Genomic DNA, 22973 nt, shown 5'->3' with positions numbered 1-22973 from the left:
GCTTTCCCAGCTCTTTTTGCAGTCCATGTGGATGCAGTCAGCACAATCATCTGGGGTGTCTGCAAGAGCTATTCAGTTACTCGAACATCAGTATCTACTTTGGGGTGTGAAACACCCTCCAAACTCCACTGACTGCACTGACCAAGTATCCACCAGCTATAACAGAAGATTAGTTCATATTTTTATTTTCCACTGCAGCTCACCTCCAGCTCCTGGTCCAAGTTTCAACAGCTCCAAAATAAAACCCATTTGCATTAGAAGTGGATGCCCTCCAGCTCTGCACTCTCAGGCCCCTGCTGTGATGAGTGGCACAGTCCTGGCACATAAACACTTCCAGAATGGTTACAGTGTTTGTGTGCCTCCTGCATAATATCACTGAAGAGAATAAATTTGACAAAGAAAGGAGAAGGAACAACTGATACACAAACCCATGTCATGAATCATTCACCAAATGGAATTTGCTCTCTAGTTTTCAAATAATCTTGGAGGTTGCTTCCAAAGTGCCATTTGCAAGCCCTCTGTTAATCTGGTAAGCAGATGCTGCTACAGACTGTATTACAGCATCTTCAATAAATCCCCATCAAATATTACTTTAAAATGTCCAGGACTTTTGCAATCAGTTTTTTTCATCTTCTTGGCATATCTGAAAACCAAACATCATAAAACACCTTTGCTGTGGTTCAGCTTTAATGAACAAACCTAAGCCTGGGGAAGAGCTCATCTCACATCTCCCCTCATGCCCAGGTGACCCCAGGCTCCTCCCAGAGGACTCTGCCCATTTCCTTCATATGCTCTCAAGAGTCTTTGACCTCACCAGACACATTAGTGAATTAGGAAGGTGCCAGAACCATTTTCTAGTAGGCTTAGTAATTGCAAGCAAAATATGGAGCTGCAGGCAAACACTGCCATGTTGTCAGAGAGAAATGGGGGTGAACCCTGGCTTCAGTGAAGATGAGGAGAAAACTATGAAGTGCTGCCTTCCCATGCCAGCCTGAGCATCTGACGTGTCCCGATAGCGATGAAATGACAGACTGGCCCCTTCGTCATCTGCAAAAATAAAGCTATAGCTTCCTTTAGCAATGCTCGCTGGCCAGGTGGGCAGACCGGGGTGACCCCATCCCTTCTGGAGGTGCATGGAGGTAGGTAAGAAGACATCTGACCATGGTGCGTCAGGACCTGCAGTGCAACCACAGAGCCCGGCCATGGTGGAACAGCAGAGCACACGACATTGGGTGTGCAAAACCCATGCCACGCTGCCTTTTGGGGATAATTCTCCTTCCAGCCATTCAGTTTTATTTCGAGATATTGAAATGTGTGGTGGGAAGGAGACACCCAGGGTCATAGAACCCTCGTGTACCTGCAGAAAAATGCTAGTTAGCTAGAGTCCATCAGCAAAGGAGAGAAGCTACAGCAAGATCCAGCTGATCTCAGCTAGATATCTACCTTAGGAGAAGAGAAACCACACCACTGAAATTGTGCTTACTGCTCTCCATCAATGATGAAAGCAGCCCGGGCAACTAGGGAAGACGTGGCTACCTTCCAGGTATCTAAATTGGGACAGATGAATCCCACCTCACCAGAAAATATTCTGCTCAGCTAAAACCCTCGTTTCTGTCAACTAACAGAGCAACTTCAGAGCCTGAGCCTTGCTGAAAGTCTGTGTTGCCTCAAATAGGGCAGTGTCCTGGAGAAGCCCACTGGAGTCAGGGGAACCAAGTCACCCATGTCCCTGCAGAAAATCCCACCTGGCAAACATATTTTGAAAAGGCACATCTATCATGCACTGCCACACGCAGATGTTTCATTGCTTAGGAGAGCGTTTGTGATGATTATTGCTGTTTTTAATGGCAACTCATTTTCATGTGTGGATAAAGGGTGCTTTGGCTCGTAGGATCCTGATGGTGCCAGTGTGGGTAGATGATGGCAGCACCCAAGGTAGATGCCAGGGTGCCACACAGGCAGAGCGGTGGCACAGGGTTCTCCTTGCTGGACCAGGGCTTGCCAGGGACTGTGCCTTCCAGCCAAAAATGCCCTGAAACAGCTCATCCCTCCCAACCCGGGGAGAAATGAGTGCGTGGATTGTGCTCAGGAGGAGGAGTGGCCTGGCTGTGTCTTTGGGCTGACATCCTTTCCCATCTCCAGCCCTCAATTTTCCCCTTCCTGTGTGAAAATGGAAACAATGATGTCAGCCGTGGTTGGAAAGGGCTTTGAAATCTACAGATGAAAAGTGGTAGATAAGATGGCGCTGCATTATTCTAGTAATGGAGAGAGAGGGAAAGCCAGTAAAGGGGGAAAAACCCCACATAATAAATAATAGTCTATAAATTACATAAATCGAATGCATTAAAAAACCAATCCTCTGAGAAGCAGCTGCTTCATTCTTTACTGTTGATAGCATCAATATAAGAGGGGAAATTACCACCTTGTGTTCTGCAACACATCACACCGACTTTCCTTTACAAACTCTAATGTCCCCTGATTGCAAAGTCAATTTAAAATTTACCATAAAACACAGAATCTCATAAACTTTACAACCCCAATCACACTCACTCAGTGCTTTCACCCAGATCAAATGCATAGGCACCCGCTTTGCTTTCCGACACGGATATACGATGACACACTGCAGACAGCAGGTGGGAGAGCAGACCAGGGCATCACAGCAAAGATCTGCCTATCCTGGCCAGCATGGTGGAAGAGAAAAGAAGTCAGGTTGGAAAACAAGCTGGTAAATGGCTCTGTTGGAAGTACCCTCGGATCTCCAAGAGACAGCTCATCCCATGTACCAGCAGGATGAAGGGTAGCCAGAACCATGATTTATGCTGAGGGTGGTGAAACACTGGAAGAGGTTGCCCAGAGAGGTGGTAGATGCCCCATCCCTGGAAACATTCAAGGTCAGGTTGGACGGGGCTCTGAGCAACCTGATCTAGTGGAAGATGTCCCTGCTCGTAGCAGTGGGGTTGGACTAGATGACCTTTAAAGGTCCCTTCCAACCCAAACTATTTGTCCTGGTTTCAGCTGGGATAGAGTTAATTTTCTTCCTAGGAGGTGGTAGAGTGCTGTGTTTTGGATTTAGGATGAGAATAATGTTGATAACACACATGTTTTAGTTGTTGCTGAGTAGTGCTTACACCAGTCAAGGACTTTTCAGCTTCCCATGCTCTGCCCGGTGCACAAGAAGCTGGGAGGGGGCACAGCCAGGACAGCTGACCCAGACTGGCCAAAGGGCTATTCCATACCATATGACATCATGCTCAGTATATAAACTGGGGGAAGAAGAAGGAAGGGGGGGATACATTCAGAGTGGTGGTGGCGTTCATCTTCCCAAGTAACCGTTACACATGATGGAGCCCTGCTTTCCTGAGGATGGCTGAACACCTGCCTGCCACTGGGAAGGAGTGAATGAATTCCTTGTTTTGCTTTGCTTGTGCACACGGCTTTTACTTTACCTATTAGACTGTCTTTATCTCAACCCATGAGTTTTCTCCCTTTTACTCTTCCGATTCTCTCCCCCATCCCATTGTGGGGGGAGTGAGCAAGCGGCTGTGTGGTGCTTAGTTGCCAGCTGGGGTTAAACCATGACACTATTCTATGATTCTATGATTTTATGATTCTATAACCAAATATGATGTGACCTTGAGCACAGTTGGGGAGTTGTAGTTTTGGTGCCCTCGAGGTGGGACCAGCATCCCATCATGCTGAGCCAACCTCCCTCCTTGCACTGGGACATGTTTAAAATTCAGCTGGTTTTTGAGCTCTTTTGCAGGCTCTGATGAAAACCCTAAGTCATTTCCCTGAGCCTGGGTTTCCTCCAGAAAATTAAGCCCATGTAGATCCTGCAGTGAAGATGGTGTGAGTTTTTAATGAAGGGAAGGAGCATGCAGCTATGCCCGTGCTGGGAGTTGATCGCTCGCTCTTGCAGGTGTGGATTCCACTCATGGGTTGACGAGGGAAAATTAATTAGGCTCTGTCGTGGTTTAACCCCAGCCAGCAACTAAGCACCATGCAGCCGCTCGCTCACTCCCCACCAGTGAGATTGGGAAGAGAATCAGAAGGGTAAAAGGGAGAAAACTCATGGGTTGAGATAAGAACAGTTTAATAATTGAAGTAAAATAAATTAGAACAGTTATATAGGCAAAGCAAAACCCGTGCACGCAAACAAAACAAGGAATTCATTCACTACTTCCCATCATCAGGCAGGTGTTCAGCCATCTCCAGGAAAGCAGGGCTCCATCACGCATAACGGTTACTTGGGAAGACAAACACCATCATGCCCAATGTCCCCCCCCCCCCCCCCTTCCTTCCTTTTTCTTCCCCCAGCTTATATATACTGAGCATGACGTCATACAGTATGGAATAGCCCTTTGGCCAGTCTGGGCCAGCTGTCCTGGCTGTGCCCCCTCCCAGCTTCTTGTGCACCTGGCAGAGCAGGGGAAGCTGAAAAGTCCTTGACCAGTGTGAGCGCCACTTAGCACCTATTTAGAGACAGCTTAGCACTACTTAGCAAGAACCAAAGCATCAGTGTATCATCGACATTGTTCTCATCCTAAACCCAAAACACAGCCCCATACCGGCTACCAAGATGAAAATTAACTCTATCCCAGCTGAAACCAGGACAGGCTCCTAGTTTTGCTTCCTACATAAAACTAACTCCTTTTGCTTCTGATTAAAGTGTTTTCACTGTGACAGAAACCCCATCTCTCTGAAGGGGTACAAAGGATTTCGGTTGAAGCAACAGAAAAAGCTGCATATTTCAAGATGCACTTCCCTAGCATCCATAAAACACTGCTCTCTGAATGCCTGTGGTATTCATGCACCCCATAAGCTCTGGCTTAATATTCTCCCCAGATTCACCCTCAGCTCAAAATTGCAGGATATATTCAGGGAAGAGTGTAATTTTTGCAATCAGCCGCTTGCATTTGTGACTGACTTAAATTGCAATGAGATGGATGCTTGAAGAAGAAGTAAGGGTTAAACCCAGAACAAGGAAGAGGACAGGCAGGACTCGGGGATGAAGCAGTTGATCAAAGGGTAGCTCAGAAGTTATTTAAAAATAAACCAGAAAGTAGAACTTCCAGGCAGTTGCCGCTGTAATTACAATGCAGACAATGGAGCCATGGTGCTGTTAAGATTACTGGATTTTCCTAACAGCTGTGTTTAATTTACTTCAAACATTCAAAGCCATCAGGTCAGATCCTATTAGCAGAATCGCTCCAGAGCACTGCAAGAGTCCAGACAGCCCAGCGCTGCAGAAATGCTGAGGGCAAAACACAAGTGTAAAATGCCCCTGAAGAAGTGTGAGAGATTCATGCGATGGCCAACATCAACGTGCGTTGCCTTCCCCCTCGGCCTCAGCAGATGCCGGGTGGTCGGTCCCTCCTGCTCGTCAAAGGACCTGTCCCTCTCCCCCCACCAGAAGCCATCTACTGACGTGGTCTCCTAAGATCACCAGAGCCAGAAATCAGTACAGATACCCTTATTGGCTGTGATGGAGAAGGTATCTGAGAAATCTGGGATCAGGCATTTAGGAACGTCCTTTGAATGTGCTTTTCTATAGCCCGGGTTCTCTGTGTGTCCTACAACCTGCTTATGAACACATACAATGTCCCACCTGGATCCCTCTACTCTCTGAGCATCCCCCTGACTTTCATGTTGCCTTAGAGGAGACCCACTTGTCCCAAATCATGCTCAGACTCTGCCTCGGAGATGGGAGCTTGGTGGGTTTGTGGGGTCAGGCTTCCACCTCTGGAGCTTTGTTCACATGTACCGAATTGGGGCCACATGACTCATCAGGAGCCTTTCCAAAATACAGGACCAAAAATTAAAACCTTGTCAGGAAAAACCTTCTAGAGATCTTTTTCCGCTTGTTTTTGTTTTTTTTTTTTTTTTCCATTCATTTAACATTTGGCTCAACACTCTCCACCAAAGGGAACATCAAGGTTTCATCCACTATTCGTGGCTCCTACCAGCTCAATTCTATTTCTAAAATTAGCATCCTGAGATACTAATTGCTAGAACAAAAGGTGTTAGATCATGTTTTGGTCCCTGCACACCACGCTAAGTGCTTCTGCAGCCACTTACAACCACCTCAGAGTCAACCACGGACTGAAGCTCAAATGTGTCCTGTTCCACTAAGCCCTACCCAGCAGAGTGATGCAGCTTTAACCTGCACTGACACCAAAAGGAAGAGAGCTGAAGACAAGGACAGAGCAGAATATGCCACAGGCTCCCTTCTGCACATGACCCAGATACAAAGTCATTCCTACAGAGAACAGGCAAAAAACCAAAATAAAATATCATAAATAATACAAAATAACATGAAGCAATGGGTTTGTTTATGGGAACTCTGAAAACGTCCAACCAAATTGCATTGTCCTTGTTGACAAGGACTGGCACTTCTCACCACCAGAAGCCCTCCCGAAATCAGCAGCTCCTGGCCCTGGGGTTGCTGGAACAGCTTAAGATTGCTCTTCCAACACAAACTCATCCTTCATGGTTTAGAAAGGTGAGACTTATTTGCATAATAAATGACAAGGCAGGGATACAGATTTCTGACAGATTCTCCCCCCCTTCCCTTTGAAAGAAATCTATTTATTCTGAGTGAATTGGCTCTTCTCCAGATAAATGGTGTTTGTAGTCAGTTTAGCTTGGCAAGATACACATTCTTTTGCGTGCCCGTAATGAATTTTCACAGCTAGAGCCCTAATCCAGTCTAGTCATGGAGGGTTTATCAGGACCTCTTATTTTATTTCTACTGGTAAATGGGAATTGCTTTCCTTATCACTATCTAGAAGCACCTGAGCGATTTTTGCTTCATATTTCCTATCCCACTGGAATTCAGGATGTGGTGTTATCTGATACTGTACAATTGTCACTCATGTTAGTTGCCTTTTTATTTTAATTTGTTGTATTTATTGCTGCTTTTTTTTTTTTTAAAAGAGATTTTACTTTAAGATCTGAGTCCCTCTTTGTGCCCTGCCATCCTCCTGCTCACATTTCTTAGGGTGATCCTTGGGAAGGCAGGATCAGGGCTTGTCTTGCCTTCATCTGCCTGATGCCTTCCCTTGGGAGAGGACTCCAACATTGGGCTTGCCCCCATCCATCCCACCTTCCTCCACTGGGAAAGTGCAAAACTACACAATAACAAGCAGAGATTATTCCTAACATTGGGTTTAAAAGCAAACGAACCCAGGAGAGCAGGGGCTTGCTGACGTGACCGCTACGGCTGCTGCAACCAGGGAGCAGGTACATAGCTCTGAGCTCCAGAAAAGTGAACCCGCTGTTGCTGGAAAGGCACAAGAAGACCTATAAATCCTGTAGATAACACCGTGATGGATCAGTAGTGGCAAGACATTAACCTTCACTCTTGAGGAGACACTCAAATGATAACACCTGTAGCCATGCCACTCCAAAGTTATCTGTCTCGTCACTCGTGAAGATAAATCTATCATCTGACCTAAACCATCATCCTATGACCCTCCAGCTTCCTCACTCAAAATCCTCATAGATACCAGCAGGGATCAGGAAAATCACACCTAATAATAATCAATTGAGTGTGTATAACAAGGCTCACATGGAAACTATTTCCTTCCAGTATGTTAAAATAATTCCACAGAGCAGGGGAAAAACACAGTAGGCTTGAAGGCTAGTCTGCAGGGAAAGTGCTATATGTCAGTGACAACTGTGGAAGGACAGAAAACAGCTACCAAAACCTCAAGGAGCTGTCACGCACAGGAAAATGTAAGTTAATTAAAACCACTTAAACAAATACATCTGGGACAGGGGCATGGGATGTAGGGAGGGAGAATGAAGTAATATTAAAAACTCAAAGAGATGGTGAATCCCAAACAGGAGACAAGGAAACCCATTCTGCTTAATCCAGATGAGCCCCTCGCCCCAGAGCTGTGCCGGAGAGGGCAGCGAGAGCCCCTTCCACCCCAGGGCTATGCCTCACTGTCAGGCACCACATCTTCCTGCACCCCCCACACCAGTGAGGCTCCACTGATGCTCTCCTAGACTAAGTGGTGCTGGCTTGAGATTATACATCAATTTCTTGCCTTCCTAACGTCTTCCCTCCTGTCCCTACCACACCATTCAGCTGAAACGAGAACCACGGGCAAAGCATCCATCTGGCTAAGAGCATGAGGATGTAAATCCACCTCAAACACACCACCAGGACCAACATCACCTCCACCTTCAGTTCTGGTCCTCCTCTGAGTACAGTCTCCCCTGAGCCTCCAGAGTTGACTTGCCTCCTACTATGCTCAAAAGATGAGTACAGGTTACTCACATCAGCCCCAGCTGATATAAAGGCAAAATGGGAAAGATTTGGATAGGCTTTGTGCAAACAGCACACCTGGTGTGATATATGCATGATAGCTTTGAATTTAGATGCCTTGAAGCTCAACAAGACAAGAAGCTTGAAAGTTGCTTTGAGTTGTTTCAAGACATAACCCTGCTACTTATCATCTCTACAACTACCTGAGAGGAGGTTGTAGGGAGGTAGATCTTGGTCTCTTTTCCCAGGTAACAAGTGATAGGATGAGAGGAAACGGCCTCAAGTTGTGCCAGGGGAGGTTTAGATTGGATATTAGGAAAAACTTCTTCACTGAAAGGGTTATCAAGCATTGGAACAGGCTGCCCAGGGAAGTGGTTGAGTCCCCATCCCTGGAGGTATTTAAAAGACAGGTAGATGTGGTGCTTGAGGGACATGGTTTAGTGGTGGACTTGGTAGTGTTAGGTTTATGGTTGGGCTTGATGATCTTAACGGTCTTTTCCAACCTCAGTGATTCTATGATTCTACTTTGCTTTGACCTTATGGCTCCACCACACGAGACTTTATTTTTATTGTAAACATCTCCCAAAGAAACTTAAAATGTTGAGTCTTTATATATTCCTTTGAGCATTAATTCAGAAGTGGTAAAATACCCCCCAAAATACCCCCACAAGGTTGGATCACCATGGAGAACTTGCGTCTGCTACCGCTGCCACTCAACCGGCCCTTTGAGTCACTCCTGCTTGGAAAGCAGCGCCGGCCAGCCTCAGCGCGAGGCAGACAGGAAGGGAAACAGCAAAGCTGTCTGCACACCATCAAATCCCCGCTGTGGGATGACAGCACACGAGACTGCTGCCTGCGAGAGGAAGTCTTGCCATTACATCAGCCCGACCCAGTTGGAGCGCAGGCGGCATGAAAACACAGATGGAGGGCGAGGAGACTCCAGGCTTCCAATGCATCTCTGTCTGCTTCCTATCCTCCTTTCTCTGCTGGGATGGGGGAAATGCAATGAACCCAACGCCAATGCAGCATGGTCTTCCAGTGAAGTCAGGAGGCTGCTGGAATTTGGTTATCTTGGTTAGCAGGGAGCTGGTGTAGTGAAGGACCCAGGTCACACGGGAGAAGGTCTGAGATCTCCTTCCTCACCCCCTCATTTTCTAACCCCCTCATTTTCTAACCCCAAACCAGGCTTTGCTGCAGATCTTCTTTTCCAACCCCAGGTAAGATTCACAAGTACCCATGGCTCTGCAGAGAGCGTTACGGCCTGGGCTCTCCAAATATAGAGTGATACAGCACCCCCCTCTCTGCCCGCAGCTCAAGGCAGGCAGGCAAGCCCGCCCCCCATGCTCCCAACCCCTTCCCTCCCAAGGGCTATTTCCTTAACGCAGCCCAGCTGCCTGCCCCCACCCACCAAGGGCTGACAGATTTGTGCAGTCCCCTTAGGGTGGGGTAGGTGCATTTATTTCATCTTTAAAAAAAAAAAAAGAAAGAAAAAAATGCAATTAACCTTTTCCTCCCCTTGCAAGGGGCAAGAAACATCCCTGCCACAGAAATGGTTTCAGGACTAAGAAATCTGCTCACACAGCTGTGCCAGTGCTATTCTGGCTTAGCTAAAATTAAAGAGCTGAAGTAGTATGTGGGCCTTCACGAAACTGTCATGGAGACCGCAAGATTAGAGGACCAGATAGTGACCTGGGAGGCCAAGGTCTATTCCCAGCTGTGCCGAGGGATTCTCATGTGAGTCACAACATGTTTCTCAACCTCTGTTTCCCCAAAGATAAAAGAAGGGCAGAGAAACTGAGCTCATCAAGAGTGCAGACCTACACGTGAAGGACCTGCAGGTCCCTAGGACCAGGTAAATCCACAGGCAGGACCAGACCACCGATACTGCTGCACTCCTGGGAGGATGAAGTAGCTCAGTTGCTTTTGGAGGCTAGAGCATGGAGACTCTTTCCCAGTCCTTCAGGCCAAGCTCACTGTCCCTCTAAGCTATGCCAAGAGGAGCAGATCCATAGGTAAACCTAGGGACTTCTGCACAGTTTCAAGAAGGAAAGAATAATCCTATCTCACAGACTGTCCTGGGTACCTCAAGCCGCTCTGTCCCTCCAAACCAACTCCCATTTACCCCACATTTCCCCAGCATGCCCAGCCCAGAGTGCTGATGGACTGCTGCTAGACAGACACATCGCAGGCACATCTCAGCTACAGACACAGAAGCATCAGGACAACAGAGGAATCACAGCCAGGTCTTCATAGAATCATAGAATGGTTTGGGTTGGAAGGGACCTTTAAAGGTCATCTAGTCCAACCCCCCTGCAAGGAGCAGGGACATCTGCAACTAGATCAGGTTGCTCAGAGCCCCATCCAACCTGACCTTGAATGTTTCCAAGGATGAGGCATCTACAGCCTCTCTGGGCAACCTATTCCAGTGTTTCACCACCCTCAGCGTAAAACATTTCTTCCTTATATCTAGTCTGAATCCACCCTCTCTTAGTTTAAAACCATTACCCCTTGTCCTAGTGCTACAGTCCCTACTAAAAAGTCTGATTTGATAATCTCTTTCTTCCCCTCTTTCTGATTTTCTGCCCTTTCCTCCTGGAAGTTTCAAAAGCCAAGCTGGACGAAGAGATGGAAGAAAGGTCATAAGGGAGGAGGTCATGCACTTCTCACCGCCTCTGTCTTCTCTCTTTTGCAGTTGTTGCAATCTCAGGATGTGAAGGAAGATGCTGTGCTTTGCTGCTCCATGGAGGTAGGGAAGCACCTGCACCACCCGCCTCAGTCCTCATTGCTTTGCCCCTTGTGTCCTTGGCTATGCACATGCCAAGCAGCTATTAGATGTTTCCAAACCCAAACAGCTGTGTTGCCTCTTTGCATTATAGAATCATAGAATCATAGAATGGTTTGGGTGGGAAGGGACCTTTAAAGGTCATCTAGTCCAACCCCCCTGCAATGAGCAGGGACATCTGCAACTAGATCAGGTTGCTCAGAGCCCCATCCAGCCTGACCTTGAATGTTTCCAGGGATGGGGCACCTACCACCTCTCTGGGCAACCTGTTCCAGTGTTTCACCACCCTCATCGTAAACAATTTCTTCCTTATATCTAGTCTGAATCTACCCTCCTTTAGTTTAAAACCATTACCCCTTGTCCTATTGCTACAGGCCCTGCTAAAAAGTCTGTCCCCATCTTTCTTCTAAGTCCCCTTTAAGTACTGAAAAGCCAATAGCTCTTGCCTGATCACCTCCAGTGCCTGTCCAAATGCTAGCTAGAGATCTAACAGCACTGAAAAAACAGGAAAGTGCAGGATAACCCCAGCATCCCGGCCACCATCCCCTCTCCCACCATGAGCAGGTCCTCCTCCACCAGCTGTGCCAGCTATTGTTGGGCACATAAAGACCACTCCACTGCCCTGCCATCACCATGCAGCTCATTACTCTGCAAAGCATTTTGAAACACTCTGAATATGAAAGGTGCTCCATCAGACCAAATTCAGCTCTGTTTGCTATTACAATACAGTGCATTTTTTTTGTCTTCGCCTTTTGATGGTGCCCAATTGTTTGCCTCAGTCAGTATTTCGGAGTCATTAGTTGGAATTATTAAAGTTCCTGCTGCCGGACTTTTCCAAGGCTCTGTTCTCAGGCTACAAAGAGTCAATGAGGAGTTGTCCTGCTTTCACTGAGCTGGAGGCATGGTGGGGAGCATTTCGGGGGGAGCAGGCAGTCTGCTCGACTCCACTCTCCCGTTGCAGGCACCAGGAAATGCATGTGCTGACAAGATGCTGCAGGTGGTCACAGAGGGGCTGCTGCTTTCCAGCCAGGAGGGAACCTATAGATCCTTTCATTTGGTACCTCTGGTGGGACCAGGTGAAGGGCTTTGCCTAGTCGTGTCCATATTTAGGCAGCGCATCCCACAAAGTTCAGGTTTCTCTCCCAGAAATCCCCCACTCCCCATTTCAAGGCACCAGCCCTGAAGAATTCACCTTTCTCTGGGTGACAGGGACCTTTAGTTGGCCACCTCCATGGTGAAAATGCCTGGATGTGCCTGACCTTGTCCTCCAACCTCTCGCTCGTGTTATGTCTTTCCAACTATATCAGAAAACTTCTTAGTATCAAGACACATTTTCTCTGAAGGCATTTATATATGGAGCGTGCCAGTTCCTCCCTACCCCATACCCTCTTGGAATGCTCACTTGGACTTAGGAGGAATTTGGTGATAGAACATTTTCACTGGAGGATCTTAACCCATCTGGACCTGTACTCCTGCCTTGGCCGAGCATGCTGGAGTAAGCCAACTCACAGGGGAAGGCTTGCTGATATATCAGGTAGTATCATGCCCCGTGATACCCAGCTGGCCCAGTTTGGGCCAGTCCAATCTACAGGTATGGGTGTGCATTTGCCATGGGAAGCCCAGTGGAGAGGGACAGCAGAAGTGGCTTTCCTTATCCTCCACCAGCATGAATCGGGTTCAACACCAGAGCAGGTGCCCGAGGTCCTGCAGCCCAAGATCCCAGCTCTGAGGGGGACCAAGGGGTGTACGAAAGGGGGCACACATGGAGCACTTCTTCAGGTATATGCTCCTGATGGCCAGCAAGCAGCTGAGATGCTTCCCAATCCAGTGGCTGTACCTGCAGCACTGCACTAACAGCCCTTGATGGACCTTTTGTCCACAAATTTCTCTAATCGGTTTTTGAAGCCATTTATACTTTTGGCATCTGCAACATCCTATGGCAAGGAGGTCCACAGTTTAATTATATGTTTTATAAAAAAGCACGTCCTCCTGTTTAAGGCCTCTGCCCAATCATTTCACGGTTCTTCTCTAGCTTTTGTGCTGTGAGACACAACAAATAACTCTTCCCTATCCACTTCCACACCATGAAGGGCTTATATACCCCATTCAGATACCTCCTCAGCTCAAAACTAGGAGCAGACCAACCTTACAGGACACCTGTGTCTGCGGGGAGTGGGAAGAAGAGCCCAGCACCAAAGCCAGCTCCTTTAGCAGCTCATCATCTTTCATGGTGGATTGTACTTCCACTCCCTAAGGATTTCCCTGAAAATTATCTCATAGATCATCCCACCTAACATTAGTGATAGCATTTCCATTGCAACACAACCAAATGCAGGCAATTCACACCTCTCACCTTGCATTTTCTTAAGTAACATGGTACAATAAAACAGCCTGCCCAGATTCCAGTCTAATCTAAAAACAACTTTATGGCTTCTAATTTTAGCACTAATCTTCCTTTGCTATGGTTGTGTGATTTCTAATTATTTTATCCCCAAGCCTTGCTTTGACAGATAGTTGTACCTTTTCCAATGCCGAGTGACTTGTAAAGTGCCTTTAAAAAATACACTGATAATTTCAGGTTCATTTCCAGTTCCTACGCAAATAATATTCTCATATATGGCTTCACTGGGGAAATATTATTATTATTAAAATAATAATAATAAAAGCAATACAATTTAAAAAGGAGAGCTCTATTTCTTAGGATGATCCCGATCTGATCCTGCAAACACTATATTTTCTCTTAAAAGCTGTTAAAGAGCATAAATCCGTTATCTAGATATGGATCTCTTAATAATTCAGTGCCTTTGGCTTGGCATCGCTCCCAGAACATTTTGCCTTTATCTATCATTTTCAGGTTACAACACATCAAAGAGCAATTGGCCACGCCAAAACCTCGGGGGGACTTTGTGAGGGATGGCATGAAGTGGTGGCGGAGACGCACTTGCCTTGATGTTCCCCGGGAGCGTTGCCTATCCAAACCCTCCGAATTTATAGCAGCAAAGATCAGCCCTCAGCTGAAGATGGGTTGTAGGGGCTTAGGATGAGCCTCCAGCCCAGGCTCCCTCAACAGGCAGATGTTTTCTCTCCTACCATGCTCATCTGAAGCAACCTCTTGATCCTCCTAATCACTGACCTAGATCAAATCTGGATCTGATACTGTTAAATTTACACAAAAAATTATTGGGGAGAGGATGCTGCTTGCAGAAAGTTTTGGGATGCTGAGGCAGACAGCTGCCTGCCTGCCCGGCACTGCCACCGAGTTGCAGGTCCTAGTAGGACCTGCCATCAGCAGCTGGCACCAGGATGGGAGATGCAGACACAGGGCTGGTGGATATTTGGTGGGTTATTTCCTTCCCCAGGATTTACATTGCACTCCGGTCAATTGGAAAACATCCATTTGACCTGTGACATTTTTGTTTTAGTTACTCTCCAAACTTTGACAGCAGCTGTTTAAATACAGCATATGAGCTTCGGCACCGAGAAAGCACCCCATCCCCACAAATTCAGAGTGGATGGGGAAAAATATCGCACCACAGCCCTGATGGTGAACATATTTCTTCTTTCTCATTCTTCATTTTCCTCTTTTTCACTTTCTGAGCCTGTTTCACCATCCGTGTCTTCTCCCTCCCCATTGGAAACGTGAGCTTAGCTCCCCACTGCCCACCACAATATTCAAGAGAAAAGGATTTGTTTTTTTTTTTTAATTCCCTGCACAATGCTGCGTATAGAGTATTTGAAACAGAGTATAGAGTATTTGAAACAGAGATTGTCAAAACAGGAAACAACCCAGTCAAAGTCCTCAGGCCTGGGTCCCAAAAATGTCACCATACAGATCTGCAAGGGATGGAGAATAGCCCTCCGTTCCTGCACAGAGAGAGGATGTTCTGGGAAAGCAGCCAGCAACACATGATCTGCCCTCACGCCACCCTGATCTTGAGAGCTGGGCTTTAACCTCTGCCGAAATCAGTGGGAAACTGTTTTTTATTAACCGATTTATTGGGAGAAAAAATCCAACAGAGGGGGTTAAAAATTATAACCCTCTGTTGGCCAATATTTTTATCGGCATAGAGGATTTTGTAAGGAATATAATCTCACTCAGGAAGACAACCCTACAGGAAATCCTTCATCCTTAGTGTTTCAGAGTAACATCCACAGCATCCTGCTGGCTTCCTTCTTATTCCTTTTAAAACTCACCCCTGAGATCCTCGCTTCTCAAGCTCACACTCTGAGTTTGAGCTGGCCTTGCTGGGCTGGAAGAACAAATCTTGGGTCAAATCCTGCCCATGGTCCCTCCAGGCAAGGCACCGGACTGACACCGCATCTCCACAAGGATGCAGAGCAGGGCACTGCTTGGCCTTAGGCTCTTTGATTTCCATCTATCCACCTTGGAGCAAAGATTTAAAGTTTCTCAAAGGCACAACAACGAGGCCAGGTTTGGAGGAGAGAATGCAGCTGCTGTGAACCTGGGTAAATAAGATTTTCACAATTTATTTTTTGCAGAAAATAGTTGCTAGGTTTATTTTAAAAAGCAGGCTCCTGCAGCTGTAGGTTTTGAGCCCTTCTTAAAAGTCTGACCTGAACAAGCATCCTTGCCAACAAATATTGATATTTTAAGCCTTTGATTGCTTCTGATGGGAGTGAAAAACTTTTTTTTGTTTGTTTGTTTTTACAGCTTTCTGCAAGTTAACTTCAGAAGAACTTCCCAAGCAGAAGAGCTGGTGACCATTGCCAGAACGGTGACCCAGCAATTCAGGTTGCCCAGAGAGGTGGTAGATGCCCCATCCCTGGAAACATTCAAGGCCAGGCTGGATGGGGCTCTGAGCAACCTGATCTAGTTGAAGATGTCTCTGCTCATTGCAGGGGGGTTGGACTAGATGACCTTTAAAGGTCCCTTCCCACTCAAACCATTCTATAATTCTATTATTCCCCCTCTGGAAGCAAAGGAGATATATTGTTTTATTTCTGAGGGCACAGTGGTTATTACTGTAGTGTCAAGCCACTGATCTACAGAGTGACAACCTTCAGGGGGAAAAAAAATCCATGGATTCATGGAATGGACAACTAGGAATGTCATTTCAGATGGTCTGCATAACCCAGAACATTAAATTTCACCCGTTATCCAGGCAGAGAATTAGAATAATTATCTAGGGCCTGATCCTGAAAGGTGCTGAGTGCAGTCAAGTGGTCTCCACTCCCATAGAGTTCAGTATCTCAGGGGATCTCAGCAGGGTTAGCCTTGGAGCCTGGGCAAAACAAGATAGGTTGGTCTTAGTCCAGTCTTTTGTAAAAAAAACTATACAACCTATAATTAAAACAAAAAAAAATCCCAGCTCCACGTGCCGGCCCTGTATTCCTGTATGGGGAGCTAATGCAAGGGTCACACAGAGCATGGCCATGGAGATACTCTCCAACCCACAGGCATTCTCTGCAGATCAGGGGATGGATGCCTGCAGCATACGGGAGAGAAACTACACCAGGATGGATGCATCCATAGAGCTTTGGTCCACATCCAGGAATATCAAAATGATGTTCCTCAGGAGTACTGCTTTATCCAAGCCATCACATGTGGACATGTACACTGTCAACACCATCCCAGAGTTAACCTCCCTGGCAGAAGACAAACTCCAGGGTTGCCTTGCTAAGTCTACAGGAAATGATAAACCTGGAGATAAGAGAAGTTTGCTGGGTTTCCAGGGAGGAAGCCTAGAAACACCCCTCCGTGCTCCCTGCCAGCTGGCAGTGACACACAGTACATCAGCCCCGGGTGGGCACGGCCGTGCCAAGAGCAGGGTGAAGGGAGGGAAGAGGATGACGGGGACAGGATGACAGCACTTTTCTCCATACGGCCCTTTGTTCTGGGAGGTCCTCAGAGATGCTTGGCTTGGGGTGGCCAAGTCCTCCTTCTTCTTCCCCTATAAGGGGAACGGATGAGGGGAGGAAAACAATGCTCTCTCCTCACTTGCCTAATGGAAGAACAAAAGCACAGTGATCCCTTCCAAAAATGTCTTTCAGACGATCGAGCCTGAAGGCCCAGTATTTCTGGTTTATTTATTTTTGGATGAACTCCAGACTGGCAGCGTCTTTCTGTCCTTCTTCCAGGCTCTTGTAGGACTTGCCCAGAGCTGCATGGATCATACAGGGTTTGCACAGACCCCAAACCCAGTTGGGGATTTAACATCCAGCACCTTGTAGAGGTGATAAAACCAAAGGTGAGGTTCCTCCACTAGACCCCATCACAAGCAAGCCTCGGCCATGGGGTGGAAGGAACAAGGGGGCATCACTCACCCATAGCCCTGGTCCAGCGGGATGCGTTCAGCAGGAACGGTCTGCCCCAGCCTGACCCCACTGGAAACTGGGACCAAAACCCACGAAAGCCAAAACCAGCATCAGACCTTTCATTGCTCAGTGGCGGTGGTTTCTACAAAGCTGAAGGGGATTTCTGTCATGCTGATTGCTCATGGAAAGTCCCTGACTGGCCCACAACTGTGGAAAAAACAGAAAATATAACTTTAATACCAAAGTTGGTATTAAAGGTGGCAGGCTGTCTATTTTTCTCTCCTGTGACTAGTTACCATGGATAGATTTCTGAGGTCGACCGTGCAATTGTTCACTGCGCTGCTCCTATTAAACAGAAGATGAGCAAATTCATACTGTACTTTAATTTCCAGAAATTCTTTGTTCGTTTGTTTGCTTAAATTATTGCTCTCATTTAAAGAAACAATGCAGTCTTACAAAGCCAGGGCCCAAATCTCTTGAGTAACCCTGCTGTGGTTCATTACTTCTATGCTAGTTAACAAGGCCAGTAATTTCCCTAAGTTTTAATAGAAAATCTTCTTTCCAGAATGCAGAGAGGCAGGATATTTTAACAAACTCAGTACTGTATTCCAGTTATGTTGTAGGTGAGGGATATCCTAGGAAAGGTACAGGTCCTCCTCAGGGGTACTGTATAAAATCAGGTACCCTAAATGGAGCTTTTTTCACCCAAAGGGGGGAAGGTACCTTAAACTGAGCTTTCTTCACCCAAAGCTACCCCCCCTCAGCTGCGGAAGGGGACCTGGGGGTCCCTGTCTCTCTGCTGAGCCTTGCCTTGCTCAGAGCATCAGCTCCAGCTCTGCTTGGAAACGGGCTCCTGAAGCATCCCAGTCCTCATCCCAAAATGCAGACTGGTTTATCACAGTACGCTGGGATAAAGTAGATGATACTGGAGGGGCAGATCCAAGATCTCTCTGGGGTGGGCGTGCTGGAAGAGGTGGGCATACAGCCTGTTTTGCTAATGATATGGATTGCAAAGTAAACAGGACACCTGCCAATTGCCTGACCATAAACTGCCCTTCTCACTAGTTTTACAAACCTCTTTCCAGGACCAAATCAGAACACGTTATAAAAAATTAAAATAAACACAGAGCAGACCTTGTGGAAAACAAGCAAACACATAAAACACACATCTCTCTCTCTCTCATAGCCCAGTAAAGCTCTATTGAGATGCACATGCAGGTGAAACGCATCCTGTGCTGGGTGAGAAGCTGGCAGCACTGCCTTCACTTATTAGGACATTTGCCCTACAAGTGCCTCTGCAGCTCCTTGATATTATTTCTACAATAGGATTTGTCAAGCAACAGCTACAGATGTTTGCACGGAGTCTTCTCGCTTACCCAGTGATAATACCGCGTGCCTGGGACAGCTGAACAAATCATATCGCGTAAATAATAAATAACGGAGGGTTAATCAGAAAGAGGTGGTGAGCAATCTGGAGATTCCCACAGACACCCTGCCGTGAGGAAAGAAACAAGAAAATGCCCTGACCTAAGCAGGGGTGAGTCTCACACACACACGGAGATCACAGGGAGATCAGGAGCTGTTTGCAGATCGCTTACCAAACATGAATAATTCAAGCAGAAGCAGCTGGAAGTATGAGAACAGATAGATGGGAGCTCACCACCAGTGCTTTGGCAGGTTTTATTTCATTGAGCAAGGCAAAGAAACCATCAGCCCCAACAAAAATCCTTAGCTTAGTGTTGCAAGTGTCGTGACTTTACTGTGAATCTCGTGATAGACAGTGTTTTACCCAGCTGATGAAGAGCATCCTTTCCCTTTCTCCTTCAGGCAGTTTTGTGATATTTGGCTGGGGGTGGGGGAAAATGATGCACTTTTTTGAAACCTTTAGGACCCACCAGCAGTCCACTACCTAATTACATGAATCATAGAATCACAGAATACCAGGTTAGAAGGGACCTCAAGGATCATCTGGTCCAAACTTTCTAGGCAAGATTCATAGAATGCTTTGGGATGGAAGGGACCTTTAAAGGTCATCTAGTCCATCCCCCCTGCAAGGAGCAGGGACATCTGCAACTAGATCAGGTTGCTCAGAGCCCTGTCCAACCTGACCTTGAATGTTTCCAGGGATGGGGCATCTACCACCTCTCTGGGCAACCTGTTCCAGTGTTTCACCACCCTCATCATAAACAATTTCTTCCTTATATCTAGTCTGAATCTACCCTCTTTTAGTTTAAAACCATTACCCCTTGTCCTATTGCTACAGGCCCTGCTAAAAAGTCTGTCCCCATCTTTCTTCTAAGCCCCCTTTAAGTATTAAAAGGCCACAATAAGGAGCCTTCTCTTCTCCAGGCTGAACAACCCCAACTCTCTCAGCCTTTCCTCATAGGAGAGGTGTTCCATCCCTCTGATCATTTTTGTGGCTTCCTCTGGACCCGCTCCAACAGGTCCGTGTCTGTCTTGTACTGAGGACCCCAGAGCTGGATGCAGTATACAAAGCATCCACCAACAAAAAAAAAGGCATTTCCTTTGATGGATCACACCAGCTTTCAACTTCCAGGCCTCTTCCCACCCCCAGGGACCTCTCTGGGAAAAGACACAGTGCTCAGAGACTGGCTTACAGCTGTCAGGCTCCTCTGCCCCTGGAAGAGCTCATGCTTCAGTGGGGTTCAGCTCTACCGGAGAATGGATGAGGAAAAAAAGGTGCCAAGGAGGAGGATGGAAAAGAGAAGAAACCAAAAAGGGGGGGAAAAAAAAGAAGGGGGGGAAAGAAGGGATAAGGGATGTTCTCTTATCCTTATTCTGAAAGGAAAACACAAGTAGGGTTGCTCCTGTAGGGATAGCTTAGTAGCCCACTCCCAACACATTATCAGAAGGACTGGAAGCCTGTAAGCAAATAAAAAAAAACATGAAAAAAAGGCAGAGATGGTAAAGACAGATGGTGGAAGTCAAACATAGCTTTGGTGCAACTTGAAGAAATCCAAAACTCATCTCCCTGAAAGCACATTGCCATGTATTGATTGCCAACAGGAAGACCCTTGTTGTCCAGTATTGAGGGCGTCTCTCCCACATGAGGTCAGAAATGGGGCACCCAGGCCGGTGACTGCCCAGTGAGCCTGGGGACTCCTCATCCCTGGAGAACCAGAGGTGTCAAGGAGGGATTTGACAGAGAGGACCCTGCCTTAGCAGAATTTCCAAAGGTCCCCAATTGAGAGACATGCTCCACTGCTAGTGACACGCTCTGGGATTTGGGAACCCTTGCCCTGCATCTACATGTGCATTGCCCTGTTTCAATTCACTCCTATGCACTGCACTGCTTCCAGGCCTGGATTTGGCCCCAAAACTGCACACCATGCTCTTCTCCAGCTGAACTGGAAGAAAACTGCTGTGCATATTGATGACACACCAGGTCATAGTCCCCTTGCATAAAACATATTTCTTGATATTGCATGAAATGTATCTGATTCAAAAATCACAGTGATAGTAAAAGACATTCACCCAAGATCACAACACAAAAATCCCAATAAATTTGGTTCTCATGGTAAACCAGATGAGAAGCATCCAGGTGTCCCAAGCTAGCTGCGACCTTTGATGTTACCAGCAAACAAATCTACGCTTTCAATTTGTCCTTGAACATAAAAATATTGACTCTATCCAGACTTTCTTCCATTCTTAAACTACTTAAGCTTAATTTTCTTAATTAAAATCATCTTTCAGCACCATTGCCTGTAGCATCCTTGATCTAGAAAGCTCAGTCTGGAAGTGATATCTCAATGGTGTCTATTACAGATGCTCTATTACCCACATTAAGAAAATTTCATTTCAATCTTTAGCATAAACAATATCTTGGTAGGAAACCTGTTTCTTGCCAAGAGCTAGAGAAGCTTTTATAGACTGAGCGCAGGCCATACATGACACATCTCCATATTACCCCAAAATAATTACTTGGCCATGCACCACATCTGTTCCTCAGGGCTCTGGGTTCCCCACCCCTGTTTTTTCATTCCATGCAGAAAAATTAATTAATTAATATATGTCTGACAGATGTTCTTTGAAAGAGATATCACGTCTTCAAAACATAAGATGATGAAAGGAGTAATCAAGTAGATTAGACTGACCAGAAAAAAAGGATTGTAGCTTGACAGTGGAAAGTACAGCTTTAAATCTTTCTCTGATATTTATGATGGTTTTATTTGCATATCAAACTATGTGCCAATTAGCTGTATATAAATCTATGATGAAATTATGCTGTGTAGCTCTCTAAAGTGAAGAAACGCCAGGGCTGGGGTACATAATCACCCTTAATTCTGCCCCTCCAGGTATTCCTGTTCTAGCTCACTCCTAATGATCATGTATTATTTCTCAATAACACAACTGAACAACATGCATCTTTTGCAACCATATAGACGTATACACAACATTTCCATATACTATAAGCTACTTTGTGTGTGGTGGGACGTCTGCATCTTCCATGGCCAATTCAGGATCATTATTTTTTCATTCTCCTCCAGCTAGTTACATCTGCCTGCTGCCCCTTGTCTCAGACTGCCATCTCTTTAGGGCAAGCTTTGGCTCTGTTGAGGCTTTGTGCAACCCCGTAGGAAAATGGGGATCCTGCTTGAAGACCAGTAGGTGACACTGGGATGCAAACAATAATAGAGACGCATGCTCTCATTTTACTTATCAAGAGGAACGTGGGGAAGCAACAGCTTGGTAGGGCAGCAGCACCACCTGCCTGAAGCGTGCACTGGAAGAGGTGTGCACTTGTAGTCAAACTAGCCACCTCAATGAGGTCTTTGTGCTCTGCCAGATATCTGCAGAAGGCAGCATGCAAAGCTGGAGCCTACGGCCCTGTCTGCAGTCACAGCTAGCACCAGTTACAGCAAGCACTGCCTGAAAATTGGGCCAGCCACCCTGCCCGTGCAGGCAGGGAAAGGCCCAGGGAGAAGGGGTCCCAGAGGGCAAGCAGTGCTGGTGCTCCACATGGTTTTGTCTATAGACGAGGAGCACTGGTGCAGGTCCTTGTACAAATAAACCAGGCAGCTACATGATCCCAGCCCATCCCAACACCTGGATTCAGTGGTTCTACCCCCTTTCAGTACTTGGAATTGAAAATGAGACTTAATATATCATGTTGTTATGACAGTTATGGCCCAGTTATGTCCCACTCCCTCTCTTGCTGCCTTCACCAACCTGCCTGCCTTCACCAACCCTAGGACAGCCACATTATCTCCCATTATGTTCTACACGTACAGACCACTGCTCAGGAGTGAGTCCCTAAAACCAGTGCCTCTGCTCCCTCCCAATTCCCTTCCACTGGGGTACCTAAAGGAGACTGGTTCTTCATAGCCTTACAATGAAACAAACAAGCCATCAACTGGGTCAACTGCTACGATGGGCAACTGTACCATCTTATGATTACTGTCAGTCTCCCTTCATTCACCTAGAGCCACCAAATTAAGCTAGCAGGAGGTTCAAGACAAGGAAACAGAGATGGTTTCCCTGCAGCAAATGGTGGATCTGCAGAACTCCTTGCTGAAGGACTTGCGGGAGCAAGTGTGCATGGGCTTCAGGAGAGACTGGATGATCCACTGGGATTAATAAACAGACACACCACTACAGGATCAGGAAATCAATCAATGA

At 46.6% G+C, this 22973-nt stretch overlaps 1 protein-coding gene across 2 annotated transcripts in view; it reads right to left on the bottom strand.

The window, feature by feature from the left end:
- Positions 1-22973, bottom strand: part of LOC309601807 (zinc finger and BTB domain-containing protein 7C-like) — a gene marked incomplete at both ends in the record, with an annotated part of 115418 nt that overhangs the window by 83974 nt on the left and 8471 nt on the right. Inside the window, one exon of one of the 2 annotated variants that reach the window (XM_082334941.1) lies at positions 16202-16244. The exons of the other annotated variant lie outside the window; for it this stretch is intronic. Of the gene's footprint in view, positions 1-16201; positions 16245-22973 lie in introns of those variants that run through there. 2 annotated transcript variants of the gene reach the window in all.

Source organism: Platalea leucorodia, assembly GCF_965183815.1.
Source record: "Platalea leucorodia genome assembly, chromosome: W".
Taxonomy (NCBI): domain Eukaryota; kingdom Metazoa; phylum Chordata; class Aves; order Pelecaniformes; family Threskiornithidae; genus Platalea; species Platalea leucorodia.
This window is presented reverse-complemented; position numbering and strand designations above follow the sequence as displayed.